Source organism: Amphiura filiformis, chromosome 2 (assembly GCF_039555335.1).
Source record: "Amphiura filiformis chromosome 2, Afil_fr2py, whole genome shotgun sequence".
NCBI classification, from domain to species: domain Eukaryota; kingdom Metazoa; phylum Echinodermata; class Ophiuroidea; order Amphilepidida; family Amphiuridae; genus Amphiura; species Amphiura filiformis.
The window spans coordinates 19,210,269-19,225,605 of NC_092629.1; positions in this window are offsets into that span (position 1 = coordinate 19,210,269).

Sequence of the window (15,337 nt, forward strand, 5' to 3'; positions counted from 1 at the left end):
CACCCAAGGCTAGCTACGTTATCTGGCTTTGCCGTCAAAACAAAGCATTCAACTAGATCATGCCTGATGGACCTAACTTCACCAATAAAGCACTTGGAGGGAAGAGGGACGGTTGAGCGCTCATAAAACCGGTGTAACCCGCCAAAGTCTGTTCCCAAGTCCTGAGACCCCAGTGTACACTGTGAAAATTGGCTTCGATGGTGATGGTGTTGATGTTCTACCAATGAAAGAACTATTTCGCAATGACAATTTTCATAGCTCTACACTAGTCCTGCCTGCTGCCTTGCATCACCCCGGATCGACCGTTGCAACGGTGTGGCACTTGCTAATGTAGCTTAAGCTCTGTTATTAATAGGCTTAAGCATAAGCTGAATTTGTTTGTATGTTTGTTAAGTAAGCAAAGAGAAGAAATACAGTTCAAGGAAATATTCCCAAGCCATCTTCACAAGAAGAAACTACAATGGAGTGCTCGTCATTAAATGAGGTGAAATAAGGCTCCGAAGGTAACAGCGCTAGTGTGAAAATGTGATAAATTAGTGAGTATAATTGGGTTTTGTATCCGATGCAAAAAGACAAAAGGCTTTATTAAAATCGATAACTCTACGATTCACATATACAGGCATTTGAAACCTAATTTCAAACCATTTATTTCAATAAAATATGAACCTTTAATTTGAACTTGAATGAACCGTTGCGTGCAAGTCTCATTTTATATTTACATTTTAAAACGTATTATCTTCATCATAATTGCATGTCATCATTATTGTTTTATCTTGAATATACTTGTATATTGACGTGTAAGCTACCTACCAAACACGTGTTAAGATTACCATTATTATTTATCAGTGTTTACTTCATAGGCACAAAAAAGAATGTCACATGCCTACTCCATGCTCCAGTGGGTGAAATCATCCTTTTTCTTTGTTAACTATTTATTTGATCAACTATTGCTTAGTTTTATCCATGTGCAAAACCATTAAATTTGTAATACCTGATTCGGATTTTTTCTGATGGAAACAACAAAATACGTTCTGTGCATTGACAGTGTCGGTAGCCATTCTCTAACAACGCTGACTATGTTCATATCATGACATCACTGTAGTTTCAAGGACAAATCTGTCTCTTTCGAAGGAACTCACTCTCTTAAAGTTGGTTTGTGCGGAATTACGGCTTATTTTCTCAATAAAGCAGTCATTCTCATTGTCCTCATAATATTACTTTTCCAATAATATGATGTTGTCCGAGCAATTATGCCCTTTAAATAAATTTACCGAAAAGGTCAATTGACCTTTTCCATTGCGAGTACACCTGAGAACTCGTCATTTTACGTCACGCCGATTTGCAATGCGCAGTAATGATGTTCGATAAACGATGTGCGCATCGGCGCAGAGCGGCGTGACGCAAAATGACGAGTTCTTAGGTGTACTCGCAAAGGGATGGGATTTACCGAAAAGGTCAATTGCATCAATCCAAAATGGCCGCTTATGCAGGAGGTGAAAGTTGGTCAAATCTTGTTAAAATCATACCAATGTATTGCTCTCAACATAAGGATTAAAAAAAAAGAAATAAATAATTTGACCTGTCTCCGACGTACAGTTCTTGAGTTATAGGCAAAAAGGTCAAATTTTTTTTTGAATTTTTTTGAAATTTTTTTGAATTTTTTTTTAAAAAATTTTTTTTGAATTTTTTTTTTCGAAATTTTGATTTTTTTTTTCGAAATTTTGATTTTGAAATTTTTTTGAAATTTTTATTTTAAAAATTTTCAAAATGGCGGTATTTCCGGTTGACCTTTCAAAATGGCGGTATTTTACCTCATTAATATTCATATATGCTAATCAGCCACGCCCCTCATTCATATTCATCTATGCTAATTAGCCACACCCCCTCATTAATATTCATGAGCTCGTGTGACCTTGAAATGGTCCTTAAAGGCCTACTTACTACTTAGATGCTTGAAAAAAATACTTTCATACTTTTGTTGAGGAGTTTATAAGCGATGGATGTGCTGTAGTTGTAGTTATCTCTTGTGAAGGTCTCGTGGCAAGTCCATTTTCAATTATACACTATTATCATACTCCTTTACTCTTCCTACATCATTCTAAGCCCTCATAACACTTTCATCAACCGAACCAACACTGGGCTATTCAAGATGAAATCCATACATCATCTACGGAAAACATGACCTCAGTCTTTCACATGGAACGTGAATTTCAAAAGGGGTTACCTGAAGGGGTGATTCTATTTGACATCTTCATCCACTCCCTGTCAATATTTATTTATTTTGGGGTCGCCAGGGGTCATCTGAGGTCAAATTAGTAAAAACTGTCATATGGACATGTCACCATCAGCCTGGTAATCGCGCCCAGCCGAGAACCGCCAAATATGGTAACCGCCTAGCGCCTAGTCTATTTTAAAACTGATGCATCAATGACTATGTTCATCATGTCATTATTGTATCATTCTCACATACATTAGGAAATGAATTTGGAGAATAGAGGCCTTGCATGTGACATATCATCCCGTAAATATGGCGGACTACTCAAATGCATTCAACAAAAGCATGATTGCAATCAAATAGGTTGATGACAACATTTGATTGAATGGACTGCACTCCGCCATAACTACGGTGAAGGACACCGGCTCAAATCCTTTGTTTGGAGCCAATCGATAATTTCATGCAGGGCCTCTATACTTTCTGTTAATAAAATACTATGCTGACCTCACACTCCAGTAATTTCAGATCATTGAGCTCAGTAATACATCAAAGAATGTCTTCCAATTCATGAAAACAAATAGATAATCTGCATATCGGATTAAAAGCTTGAGGCATTTCAATTGCAAGGCCCATTACTTATACACCAACAACAACATAGGCCTACAAGTGTATAGGCCTATAATGTAGCATGTGCACACATTATCATGTTGTGGATGTTGAATCAAGCTGCAGTGCCTACCCATTCCCAAATAAATGCAGTGACCAACCGGTGTTCACTCATGATTGACGTACTGATCATTATGTATGATTTAAACTCATAGGTTTTGGCAGAGAAGATGTAAGGCTAGCTTCAGACTCCGTATTGTACGTACAATATTGTATGTACAATACTTTTCGTGACGTCAAAAAGTATTACACATGCAATAAATATACGTGCCACGACGAGTTGAATCAGATTAAATAACGCGCTATAACCCTGACGGTTCATTGTTTGCTAAATCCAAGCGAGGTCACCAGAAAATCTATGCAAGAGAAATTTCTACTGCTGCTGATGAAAAATTCTAGAGTGCGTTTGGAGGTTTTTTTCTGCACTTTACCAGTAGCCCTAATAAATTCATAAAACAATAAAAATCAAATAAAGATTTAGGGCAAATGTTTTTACTCACTGCTCATCTGATCCACTTTCCCAGGAAACTAAATACCGATACTCCTTAGTTTTTCCCTGACTTTCCAGACATAATTATGAGTAAACATCAAATTTAATGTTTACAAAACAATCAAATATATATACATTCTTTTGCATTTTGTACATAAATATTGATATCAATAATGTAGGCCTACAAACATTAAAAAAGGGGGCCTAAGAGTATGTCTATTTTTAATAATATACTAATTCCGCCATGCCCAAACATATCTTATTATGAAATCGTGTAATGGAACCCAAATTCCAATCAAAAATAAAAACAAATTTGTTATCAAATACACTAGGCCTATACATTGTATTATAGGACTTTAATAGATGGTTCATTTTAATAAATAAATAGATTAACACGGGTAGTGGACAAGAAATATTTGGCAATACCGGATTTGCCAGAGAGCCAGTGGATAAAGAAATTAATTAAAATTAAAACAAATTAAATGAGAAAATGAAAGCAAGGACATTTGGCGAAGTATTGTTTCGAAGGAGTCCTAAATGTTATCCTGGCCCCAGGACACTGATTAATGTAAATTCGACCCATAGTTATTGTATCTACTTTTGCCAGCATTCAACCTGTTCAATGTGATTTATGCCTATTTTTAATAAAATTCCGAAATCTGACGTATCAACGTTGTATCGTGCACGAATTATGATTCGAGACTATTTCATTTGACACGGTTGTGTGGATTTCAGAAGATCGGTCCTATAATAGATATCGATTAGAGAATTACAGCAAGAGGCTTTGAGGATGCCGTAATCCTCTTGACCATCAACCAATCAGAGAGACATGTTTCAGAAATATATTCGTAGGCTTGAAACTCTTTCAACTCTGAAATATATATTTCAAGTAATCTCGTTTCACACTTTGGCTTGCAATAAAGCCACGAAGGGGCGGTAATGTTAATATACGATTTTAGTCAAATATTGGTGCAAATATACGATTTCGGTCAACTATTTGGCTATCCTTTGCCCAAAATTATGAAATGTTTATTAGTAACAACAACTCTTAGGACGGTTTTCGAGTAATTTTAGCGAAATAATGAGGTTAAATAAAAGAAAACCCACTTACAATTTTGGACGCTTAACTGTGGTGTTCTAGGGGAATTAAAATATCACATTTAACATGTTTAATTCAAAATCGTTGTCCTACAAGCACATGTTCACTGAATAGGCCAAATATCTGCCTCTGACGAAAAAAAATGTTTTTCATGCTGATTTGTTTTTGTAACAAGTACCGTATGTCATTTAAAAAAAAAAAAAAAAAAGGCGGATATTACTTTTTAAAAACTCAACGCATATTAATACGCCTATAATTAATGAATGAAAAAGTATAGAAGGCGTTGCATCCGGTTCTGATGAGGGGAGGGGCACAAGCCGTTTTCGGCAGTTTTCCTATGGGATTTTCTAATATTTCAGATCAATGGGGGGGCTTTCGTGCCCCTAACGCTACGGTTACTGCATTAACACGTTTATGGATGTATTGTGATGATCATAAGTAGGCCTATCATAACATGCCTCAACGATATCAATATGTAACAAGGTGTTGCAAATTCATAACACAGCGTGTAACGAATGCTATGCCAAAACTTAAAAAAAATTAACAAAAATATCAGTATCAATAAAATCAGAACCAGAATAAATACAAAGACCTACAAATAATACTTTTAAACTTTCTAAATCAATATATGACTAAATATCAGTATAAATGAATCTCTAAATCAATTAATCAATCAGTTATCAATCAGTCAATCAATCAATCAATAAATAAGATCTGAATGTGCCATTTATATTATTATTACAATTTACGACGTATTATTAACTTTAAAAAGGTGCCCATTGATTATATAATAATTCAAGTACAGTTGAATCATGGTAGGTATTATGGTACCTACCATGGTTGAATACAAGAAGACATTAAAAGATGTTCATCATTCCGTGCACTCACTAAATTTAGAACTCTTAGAAATTTGGCAACTCTGTATCAATTAAGCAACCTATGATTGTAGCAAAATATATATTTTCCCGGTACATACTATATATTGCACGTGTAATACTTTTTGACGTCACGAAAAGTATTGTACATACAATATTGTACGTACAATATGGAGTCTGAAGCGCGCTTAAGAAAGAGGAGGTTGATCCAGCTATCCTCAAATAAAATATATGTGAGACCGCCCATTCAAAGTAAATGATGAATCCCCTTATTTAGCCACTTAACAATAGAATACCACAATGGGGTTTGAACCCTTGACATGTGTGATACACAAGTTACAGATAACTACTTTTAGGGATAGGTCAGTGCTTGCATGTTATTATGCCATTCATACCATACATGAAGACCCTGTCATTCAGTCAGATTTCAGATAAAATATGACTGAAGTTCCATGGCAAATTACAATTTTTGCTACTTGTTGTCACTTTCAGCTTCTATTATTTATTATAGAGAAGATTTTCAACTATCAGAATATCTTTGATAGGTTTACAGGAAATGACAGGAAAATACATAAATAAAATAAAACAGAAATGATCAACAATCACCACTTCTCTAAAAAATCCTAAAAAATTCTTCTTTTGAAATTTATATATTTACCAAAAAGAGCGGATTTTGAGGGAAAATTTACAACACTTGATTTCTTTCTTGTATTATCCACTTGTGGTATCCCATCCAAGCAGCAGGTCATTTAACACACGCGTTTCATACTTTTCAACAAATTCTCTAAAGAAACATCGGAAATATTTCCAATTTTGGAGTGCAAATCAGTCAACCGTGGGCGGTCACACACATAACATCACAGGATATTTCAAGTGGATGTCTAACTACTTGAGAATAAAGGATTATGAATAGATGCGACAGGATAACCTATGGGATTATCTCAAGGATATAATTTTGTTCTCTCTCCTTTTCTTACATCTTCTCTGGTTTTGGCAATTTGGGAGGGGGTGGGTTCAAAATGACCCCATAGCATTATACGGGGGTAAAAATTTCAAATTGCTCAAATACCCTTTCAAATATATCAAATTATTTAAATAAATAAATAAATGAATGAATGAATGAATGAATGAATGAATGAATGAATGAATGAATGAATGAATGAATGAATGAATGAATGAATGAATGAATGAATAAATAAATGAAAAAAAAATTGAACAAATTGTAGCGTAGCATTAAAATCATAACAACCATTGCTGGCAGGCGGATTCGAACCAACGATATTGACATTACCAGTCTGATGCTGTAACACGGAGCTATGCCATCATCTAGTAATGAGGGTCGAGTTTTTAGCATATACAGTGTTTGTCTGTGAAAATGCCGCCTTGTGAAATAAATAAATATAAAGTCTCAATTTTTAATTTAAATTTATTTGATAATTTTCTAACCTATATTTTCTTTAGAGCAGGGACAAATATTTCCCCTTTTATCCAATTTGGCCTCTAAATAAGAATCTACTTCTTTTATTACTGATTTAATTCCACGATTTGTTCCATTCAGCAATATCAAAGATTAATGTCAAGCATCTCACGACAGATATTTAGTTGGCTTAGTGGTTTTGCACAGTGCTTTTTAACCGGGAGGTACCGAGATCGATTCCCACCTCTGCCTGCAATTTTTTTCAAGACTGGGAAATAATAACCTGACATTCGCCGCTGACATTCGTACTGCAGAAGCGGAGTTGTAACTTCTTAAACTTTGCTCCTTCCGTAAAAGGGTACATTATTTTGGCACTACATTATTTCTTTTTTCCACATTGCTGGTAGGCCCCTATTAAATATCAAATGGTCATAATTGGCGGTCACTTCAAATCATCGCCAACTGAACGAGGTTCAGGAATGTACTCTCATTGTTAATTGTTGGTTAATCCACCACTTGAACAGGACTTAACCAAAGCAAACCAAGACTTAAGCTTTTTACGAATGCTATACATAAGTATAAGCTTATTATCCTCTTCAACAATAGGATTAAAGATTGGTGCTTGACTGGAATTACGTGCTAGTGTCATTGGTTATTGTTAAAAGGCAATAAGGTGTGTAATTGCAATATTTCCTCTGAATAGGAAAGACTCTCTACATCGAACCATGGATGCTGGTGGTTCGAATTAAGCCCGATCCTGACTCCACTTCGCAGCGGTATGCGATGCTGCGATGCTTTTCAAACATCTCAGAATCCCGCGATGAAATTAAAATGTACAGGTGGAGTCAGTATCGGGCTTTAGGAATAAAAACCCAATTCGAAATGATGCGCTTGAGAATTCAACAATATAAATAATGGTAGCTCTATTATAATACACATTAATGATAAAATTCCAAAATATAATACGTGATCTGTCTTTGCTTGTCACGTGGTAGCGATTATATTTTTAAATAAGTTTCAAATGAATAACAACAAGACTTAGTCGCCGAGTGGTCTAAGGCGCTAGGCTCATAGAGTACTAAGCAATGCGCCGTGAGTTCGAACCCCGCCTCTGCCAAACTTTAAAAGAAGTAAATTAAAATTTGACTTTTTTTAATTTCATATTTGGGAAATGTGACTGGAAGAATTTATGTATGGTGTGGAGTGGTGTGATAGGGCATGTACTTTATGGGCGAGTTTCCCGACATGAGTCTTATTAAGCCGTAGTCTTAAGGTGGCCTTGAGGCTACTAAGCCTAGCCCGCTCTCGAAGCCCGAATCTTAACTCTAGCCGGATTTCTTCAACGCAAATTCAACCTAGTCTTAGTGGCCTTGCAGGCTTAACGCTTGACAACCTCGTCCCTTTTAACCAGCGACTTAATTGTATAGGCTGTTGGAGGTAGATGTACATAAGCTGTGGTCCTCACGGTTTACCGTACTAACCAGGTTGCCGTCTCATTATCGCAATGTTCCCGGCGCAAAGACTAGCCTGGACCCGCGGTCTTGTGCTTGGGCTTATACCGTACACAACTTGATGCAAGAATATTGTGTCTGTTTTTGTGTCTTTTATGTATTATTTTATTTCCACTTGACTTTTTATGGGTCCAACTTGTATGAATGATACGTCTATGCTTTATACTCGTGATTTTTTCTTTGCATCCCAAAAGGGTAAAACTGTAAGCCTAATGGAAAGGAATCTGTGATTCCCCTAAAAAGGAAAGCAACCAACGTGCTATCTACTGCTGATATCAGTAGTCTTCTCAGATCTCAGATGAAGTTATCTGTTGGTACAATATTTATAATTATTTAAGTAGAATATATAGCAATATCAGTTTTAATACTGCATGCATTATTGTTTCGTGTCAAATAATTACTATATCTTTACCAATTTTGTCCTTCTTCTATTGTATTAAATTGATGTCCAACCTGGTATAATATAGGCACTCCAAAATAATATTGTAATAGGCCTACTTATGAAAAGTACGAGTATAGGGACAGGTGGTATCATATAGGTCTTCATGATGATGATGATGATGATGATCATCATCATCATCATCATCATGATGATGATGATGATGATGATGATGATGATGATGATGATGATGATGATCATGATGATGATGATGATGATGTTGATCATGATGATCATGATGATCATGATGATTGAAAGAATTTTTAACAAATTATATTCGTTGTAAAAAAAATCATAATTCAAAATGAGTAGGTCTTATGATAGCAACAGCTACTTAAAAAATTCAACTAACTCAAATGAACACTAAAATAAAATGCTGAAATGTTCAACTAAATCGAACAATTACTTACCCACAGTGGCGTAACTAGACGTTTTCCTTTGGGGGTGGGGTGGGGCAAGCGGGGGTAAACATAATACATGAGAGGCAGGCATCGTTCATGCTGTTTGGGTTTGTAAGGGGTGGAGTGGGTCTGAGGAGTTAGGGGATCTGCTTGGAATGTGTCCCCGGAACATTGGCGTAGATTTCTTTTTGCATGGGGGGGTGGGATTGAAAAAAATATGGTACAAATGCCATATTTAAGCTATTAAAGCTGGTGACATATAGGCCAATGATACAAAAGTGGGATAAATGCAATTTATTTAACCTTAAAAATTGAGTTTTTAAGGTTAACTAAGGCTGAGGCTACTAAGCCTAGCCCGCTCTCGAAGCCCGAGTCTTAACTCTAGCCGGATTTCTTCAACGCAAATTCAACCCAGTCTTAGTGGCCTTGCAGGCTTAACGCTTGACAACCTCGTCCCTTTCAACCAGCGACTTAATTGTATAGGCTGTTGGAGGTAGATGTATATAAGCTGTGGTCCTCACGGTTTACCGTACTAACAAGGTTGCCGTCTCATTATCGCAATATTCCCGGCGCAAAGACTAGCCTGGACCCGCGGTCTTGTGCTTGGGCTTATACCGTACACAACTTGATGCAAGAATATTGTGTCTGTTTTTGTGTCTTTTATGTATTATTTTATTTCCACTTGACTTTTTACGAGTCCAACTTGTATGAATGATACGTCTATGCTTTGTACTCGTGATTTTTTTTCTTTGCATCCCAAAAAGGGTAAAACTGTAAGCCTAATGGAAAGGAATCTGTGATTCCCCTAAAAAGGAAAGCAACCATCGTGCTATCTACTGCTGATATCAGTAGTCTTCTCAGATCTCACATGAAGTTATCTGGTGGTATAATATTTATAATTATTTAAGTAGAAGATATAGCAATATTATTATGCATCTTATCCGTAAATTCAGTTTTAATACTGCATGCATTATTGTTTCGTGTCAAATATTTACTATATCTTTATCAATTTTGTCCTTCTTCTATTGTATTAAATTGATGTCCAACCTGGTATAATATAGGCACTCCAAAATAATATTGTAATAGGCCTACTTATGAAAAGTACGAGTATCAAACTAGTAAGGCTTGGATAGGGACAGGTGGTATCATATAGGTCTTCATGATGATGATGATGATGATGATGATGATGATGATGATGATGATGAAGAAGATGATGATGATGATGATGATGATGAAAGAATTTTAAAAAAAAAATTATATTCGTTGTTAAAAAAAATCATCATTCAAAATGAGTAGATCTTATGATAGCAACAGCTACTTAAAAAAATTCAACTAACTCAAATGAGCACTAAAATAAAATGCTGAAATGTTCAACTAAATAGACATTTTCATTTGGGGGTGGGTGGGGGAAAGCGGGGGCAAACATAATAAATGAGAGGCAGGCATCTTTCATGCTGTTTGGGTTTGTAAGGGGTGGAGTGGGTCTGGAGGAGTTATGGGATCTGCTTGGAATGTGTCCCCGGAACATTGGCGTAGATTTCTTTTTGACATGGGGGGGGTGGGATTGAAAAAAAAATAATGGTACAAATGCCATATTTAAGCTATTAAAGCTGGTGACATATAGGCCAATGGTACAAAAGTGGGATAAATGCAATTTATTTAACCTTAAAAATTGAGTTTTAAGGTTAAAATGACCAAATATAAGGTTAATTAAGGAGGCTGTGTACTCTCAGACATGCATGTAGTAAAAGTGCAATAACTTTGTAATTATTCGCGCAAGACATATAAAAGTATACATTTTTATGAAGGCAAGACATCAATAAATCTTAACATAAATACAGATTTGGGGTAAAAACAATAATTATGAAGAAAATCACAAAAAGTGAGTTTTTGGCAATATTTGTTAGGTACATCATAACAAAAAACACTCTTTCCAAAATATTTTATTTTAATTTTAGCTCAATCTTGAGGCTCCATTCCAAAAACCGTTTTTTTATTTTTTTGATATTGGCCTTATTTTTTGAGATATTGACCATATAAGGCATCAAATTGAACTTTTTGAAATTCACAAACGCCTATTTGCACAAAATGATGCCTAAAATCGGAAATAGACCAAAATATAAAAAAATGAGAAAACCGTTTCTTGAGTCGATCATGCTTTTTACGATGATCATATTTGCTTACCTATAGATGCTGTATTTATTGAGTTATCGTGTACCTAAATCGTCATTTTACCGAGAAAATTAACATTGAAATAATGGCCGTTGAAGTTTAAAGTGGTCACATTTTGCACTTTCATCGAATCTCGCAGGAGAATGCGGCACTTTTTATTTTTCTACCTTACATTACATAAACATCGGGTAAATCCACGGCCCCTTGAGAAGTTTGAGCGAAATCCATTCATAACTTGATATTTAAATCGGGGAAAGAACTTGAAAAACCCACATTTTATCAGCTAAAACGGAGCCATTTGACCACTAGGTTTTTGTGCTTCCGTGGTGTTTCCATAAGATGCGCCGCGCATGCAGATAAGCGTCGCGTATGCGTAGCGTATTTGTGCGTTAACAAATTGCGCGATACGCAACGCGATGCGTTGTTGCTCGCGTGTACTCTGCTGGTACAACAAAGATTTTCTTTCCTTTTCAATTTCAAACACGAGTGGAATAGTGATATAAAATCCTTAAAATATTGCAGTTGGAGTTTACAAATCTGGATTTTCATTCCTTGTATTTATAAAAAACATAACAAAGTACAAACATATCAAAAAAACTCAATTTTGCGAAAGAAACAATGTCTAGAGTACACAGCTGCCTTAATAACTCTCAGAAGTAGGCCTAGGGGGGGGCAAGAGCCCCCCCCCCTAGTTACGCGACTGCTTACTCATGTTAATTGAAAGACCGTCAAAGATATGAAAGATAAACTTTGCGTTACAATTTAAATAATTTGTAAATTGAAATAGACCAAGGCTTACGACCTAAGACCTGCTCTGAGGCAGGGCCAAGAAAAGCCGCTGTAAGCCTGGTCTAACAGGCTTGCGTAGACTACGGCTACAGAAGACTGATTTCGAGAAATGCAAACTTACTGAAGCCTGGGGCTAATCCTACAAGCCTGGCCCACGGGCTAACGAAGCCTCGAGGCTATGGTAGCCGTGCTTCGGGAAATACGTTTTCAGTTAAGCCTGGTCTTACGACCTCTTAAGCCTTGAGGCTAGACAAGCCAATTGCTAAGCCACCCGTCGAGAAATTCGCCCCTTAAGACTACGGCTTAATAAGACTCCTGTCGGGAAACTCGCCCTAGCTGGCCTAGAAAAGCGAAACTAGAAAAATAACAATGAAAGACAGAGCTAAAAAGACCAGTTCGCGTCTGACGTCAGGGCAAAAGCGCACCGTGATTGGTTGTTGACCTTCGCAGTATACTGCATTAATATTTTTCTGCCTAGTTGTCAGAATTTCAGACGCGAACTAGTCTCTTTTTTTTTTATCTCTGTCTTTACTTATATTTGTTCTCACCGCTCAATCGGCATAAAGCGAAAATGTCCGTGGATAACAGCAGGTAGTGAACTAGCCTTCTTGACAAGCTGGTTGATAGATCCCTTAATAAGAATCAGTTTCTATAATATAAAGAAATGCATCTCATGAAATAATTTTTAGCAAAGAATGCAGCGTATCTTGGAAGCTCTTGGTTAAAGCCGTACTGAACGAATTTTGTTGCGTTCATCATTGTTTTTCTTTTAAAGTTGTGTTTTCATACGAAAATGTAATGTAATTATTTTGAAAAAAAAAAAAAAAAAAAAAACACAAACAAACAAATAGACAAACAAACATCAACAACAAAAGTCTCTTTTTGGACGAAAAGGCGACATTGCATTGTTTTATACCAAAACATTATTGGTTTTTGTATTGTCAACAAAGGATCGGAGCTTGTAGTACACCTTTCAATATAATGGTAACATATACGTTTCCCTTTATAGTAACGTAAGTTTCGCATAGAAAACACACGGGCATAAAATAATAGTTCACAAGATTTGATCATCATATTTTCCAGAATGAAACTTCGAAGGACTGAATTTGATTTATTAATAAAAATGAGTAGTTTAGAGATACTTTATTTTTGCCGATTTTTCAATTCTGCCGATTTATCGGTTTGACCCAGTTGGCGAATTGCTATGCCTGGCCAATTCTTGCTATGCCTGACCTTTTCTTGTTGTGACCATTTCTTGTTATGTCCGATAATTTCTTGCTATGTCCTGCCATTATTTTTCTTGTTATGTATAACCATTTAGTGCTGTGCGTGACCATTTCCTGCTATGCCTGATCATTCCGTGCTGTATCTGACCATTTCTGGGCATACCTGACCATTCCTTACTATGCTTGATCAGGAATGGTCAGGCATATCCAGAAATGGTCAGGCAAAGCAAGAAATAGTCAGGCATAGCAATCAAGACCAGGAATAATCAGTTTTATATTTACGAATAAAATATATTTGTCATTTGATTGGTGGATACTACATCACGTGACATGACATAATTATACTATAATTTCCCGTCAGAAATGACCTCTTACATTTACACTTACAAATCTCGATTTTGCATTGTGTCTTATCATATTAGCATTTACAGTCATAATGTACGATCTTATAATATGAAATTGGTTAATTTTGTTTAAACCTGACCTTTTGGGCATATTTGTAATGTTTCCACATCATTGTCTTAACTCATACCGACATGAAATCAGCCAACTTCGTGTTTGGCAGGTCAACAGAACAATATTGACATAATAGAGAGATTGCGATGTTCCATACGCAGCACGTGGACCGTACGTTTTAACGTACGTTTTTACGTACGTTAAAACGGTGTCAAATATTGCTAGTCTCGGTTTCAAACTGGATTGTGCTCATTTGTCACGAAGGAGAACAAGATCGGCAGGAACAAAGACTATTATAATATCTGATCTAGGTCGATAGAGGGCATAGTGGTTGAAAAGTTAACTTAAACAGCACGCTTTTGTATTTTTGTGCTCCCCAAATATCATTGTTTCCCAAAAACATATATTTTGGTAAATTAAGGATCACTGAAATCCATAGCCTATATCATGACTTTACTTTCAAAATGAGACTTTTTCATCCTGAAAATTAGGCGCGTTGCATGAACTTCGACGTTGGGGTCCAAAATGTGAAATTTTATCGCAATGTCATTTTTTATACGCAAAGTATTACACACATTTCAATGGACAATCTCTGCGTATGGACATCGCGTATAAATTTCTAACACATCGCTGTACCTTTATTATAATGATTTGTTACAAAAAAAAAGGATCATAATAATAATTAGACTTTCCTTCGTATGTTCATTATCCTTGACTGTCTTCAACATAATGTGAAATGGACAAAAACACGTTATGGTCTCAAAAACACGTTATGGTCTCAAAAATACGTCAAGGTCTCAAACCAGGTATTACAACCGACCGTTACATGTGCAGTACCGCATGCAGTACTGCACACATCCGCTTGCAGTTCCGCATGCGAAACTGCACATTCCGTCACGCACATCCGCATGCGGAACTACAAATCCCAACTTGCATTTCCACATGCGGTGATGCACATCGGGATGTGCAGTTCCGCATGGGGAACTGCAACATTTTTGGTGTATTTCCTTCCGCATGGGAAACTGCAATATTTTTGGTGTATTTTCGCATGGGGAACTGCAATATGTTTGGTGCATTTCCGCATGGGATGTATTAATCAAAATTATGTTGCATTTTTGTGAAAGTTTAAGTCAAATGACTATGTCCTTTGACATGCAGTGAATAGGCATATGCGTCATTTTAATAGGCATTTCATCATGCTAAATTAAATTACTATGTCGCACTGTCGACACGGGGAAGGAGGAGTCTAAGTTAGAATCATGGGATCTGCTTGGAATGTGTCCCCGGAACAGTGGTGTAGATTTCTTTTTGACATGGGAGGGATGGGGTTGGAAAGATTGTCTTGAAGTGATAGTGAATCTAGCACCTTTTGCGACAAAAGAAGTTTATGGTACAAATGCGAGCGAAGCGTGCAAAAAATATGGCATAAGTTGAAGATAAACTGGTGACATATGGTACAAAAGTTCAAAAGTTGAATAAATGCGCGCAAATTTGGGTCTTTTTAAAGGTTAAAATGACCAAATAATGAGGTTAATTAATAACTCTCAGAAGTAGGCCTACTTTACCTTTTCATGGGGGGGG